This window comes from Nicotiana tomentosiformis, chromosome 10 (genome assembly GCF_000390325.3).
Source record: "Nicotiana tomentosiformis chromosome 10, ASM39032v3, whole genome shotgun sequence".
In the NCBI taxonomy this organism is placed as follows: Eukaryota; Viridiplantae; Streptophyta; class Magnoliopsida; order Solanales; family Solanaceae; genus Nicotiana; species Nicotiana tomentosiformis.
Window position 1 is genome coordinate 67,638,232 of NC_090821.1, and position 2,558 is coordinate 67,640,789.

Genomic DNA, 2,558 nt, shown 5'->3' on the forward strand with positions numbered 1-2,558 from the left:
TAAATTTTATTGTATCGTATCGTTTAATCCGTTGTTATGAAATAATAAAAAAGTGTCATTTTATGTAACAACCGGTTTAGTGTGATCGCGTCGTTACCTTAATTTTCCCTCTCATCTTGCCCTTCCTTATTATTAAATAATTATATTTTATCCTTTACCGTATTTTATATAATAATTCTACCTCGTACTTTATTTTTTCTTTGTAATGTTGTAAGTTTATTTTTCATATTATTGGTGTGTGATATCATGAAACAACGGAAAATAATACAATCTATCCAAACATTGTATTCACCAAAACAATACAATACGATATATTATGAAACGTTATTTAACAACCATCCAAACAAGCTATTAACAGTCTCAAGCAACTGAAATCTGGTCAACAACACTAAATATCTTGTTTTTTCCTAACACCAATTGAAAGGCCATATATTAAGGACTAGGATACAACTGCTTCTGAAACCATATAAAGATTTAGTACATCTTTATTTATAACCACAACTAAAAGGCAAACTTTATATGCCAAACCACTTTTGGTCCCACATACAATCTCATTCAATTTTATTGAGGTTATAAATGGAATTAAGTCATTAACTCAGCAACAATCAATATCAGCTGCGTGATTAAAAAATCTGCGGCATATCTGCATCAATCTACAAACGGACGAGCAGAGTACATACTTCAAATACACATTCCAATTGTCAGCAGCACCACGACATATTATAATGATATTTTATGTAATTCTGCATTACCATATTAAGAGTTTCCATTGGGAGTTAATATACTAGAAACATGAAACAGGAACTTCGATCCGTTTCTTGCCCTACAATATTAAAAGAATATGCATCTTTTTACTTTTCGAGGAGAAAGCGGAATGCAGACAGCAGAAAGAAGCTTATGGTTGGAGCATAAAAAAAAATTGAATAAGCTAGAAGTTAAGATTTTAATTAGGAATAACGTTCTTTTAGAATATAAGAATGGACGAAAAAGATAAGACTCCTAAAGAATTCAGTTCATTAACATGAATCACTGTTCTAGAGTACATGCAAGTAAGAAAAGGCTTACCCAATCAGAATCTAGATTACTGTTGCTTCCAATTGGACAGTTCAATTATCTTTGACTTCACCTGTGGCCAAGAAATAACAAATACGCATGTACTGAGGAAAGAAACAATGACAATGACAATGACCTGAACTACCAAGACAAAATGCAGGTAATATTCCATACATTTAGAAGCATTACATAAGCACCAGGGCCAGTGATAACTGAGGAAGAATTCTAACAATGAACTAGTTCTACAGAGAACAAATACCCTCCCCTCGTTACCAGAATGATCTAGAGGTCAAAAGTGTGTTGTTCAGGAAAGGAATGTACAAATCTGCTGATTTCTGAATTTTCTTTATGGTAAACTCCATAAAGAAAAAACTTTACAGCCAATGCCGCTGGCATTGAATGACTCTGTTGAGCTCTCGCCAACTGCAGTTGGAACTTCGTCTGAGGGCAAACGTCCATGTACACACATGATGAGCTTCAGAACAAGACTGACGAGTGCAGTAGATAAGTTTGTTTTCTTTATTTAAACTCAAATAAAACTTATACTGAAGTTTACTTTACTTCAAAAGGTAATTTTAGCTCTCCTTCATAAAATTTGCTAAGCCTTGCAAGTATATTTGTTGAAATTATATATTATTTGTTAATTTAATTTAATTTATGTTGAAACTTTTTCATTGCTTTTTAATTAAATATTAATTACACTACTGTATAAGCTCTCTTATTTATTTATAATTTTGGTATTGATTTAGTTTAATTTGTAACTCTTTTCTTATTGCCTTCTTTTATAACTAATAATTTGTTACTTATAAAACTAGAAAATATTTTATAATCTCAAATTTCTTAGAGTTAATAATTTTTTGATTGGTCAAATATTATTTTTTGGTTAAAGTATAACAAAATTTTAAATAAGCTAAATTTAAATTTTTTAAATTAAAATAAGCAAAAATTTGTTAGAACTAAATAAAATAAGCAAATATTTGTTAAATTAAATAAGCTTATATTAGTTATAGTTGTTTTCGATTGAATCCGGTTGCATAAAATCCTGAATCCGCCACTGATGATTAGCATAGCTCGTAGTCTGTCAGAGTAACGAGACACCTCAAATCTGTACATGTAATTCCCTACAATTACACAATTATATTCAACCAAGGGGCTTTTAATATATTATCCATGAGCCGTCAAAGTAGGACAGTCCTTGTATTGTATTGCACTATAGAATGACAATTACAAGTTGATCAGTTCAAATATTAGTATTCTAATCTCATTTCTTCCACCTAAGTTGGAGATAAATTGTCACGACCCAAACTCTCTCTATATAACGTTGTGACGGCACCTAGTTTCTACGACTAGGTAAGTCTAACAAATTGCGAAAAATAACAAAACAAAAGCAAAACTTGGCAACTAACATCAGTGGATAACTGAGTAACTAGTAACAATGTCGCTCGGCATGTACAATAACCAATATTCTATAAATACACAGTCTTCCCAAAACCCGAAACATCATA

At 31.1% G+C, this 2,558-nt stretch overlaps 1 long non-coding RNA gene across 1 annotated transcript; it reads right to left on the minus strand.

Moving 5' to 3' along the window:
- Window positions 1-262: 262 nt before the first annotated feature.
- On the minus strand, window positions 263-1,499 carry LOC138900488 (uncharacterized). Its single transcript, XR_011411540.1, has 2 exons — window positions 1,066-1,499; window positions 263-823 (listed from the first exon to the last, which is right to left on the minus strand). It is a non-coding gene; the product is annotated as an uncharacterized lncRNA (long non-coding RNA).
- Between the last annotated feature and the right edge of the window lie 1,059 nt (window positions 1,500-2,558).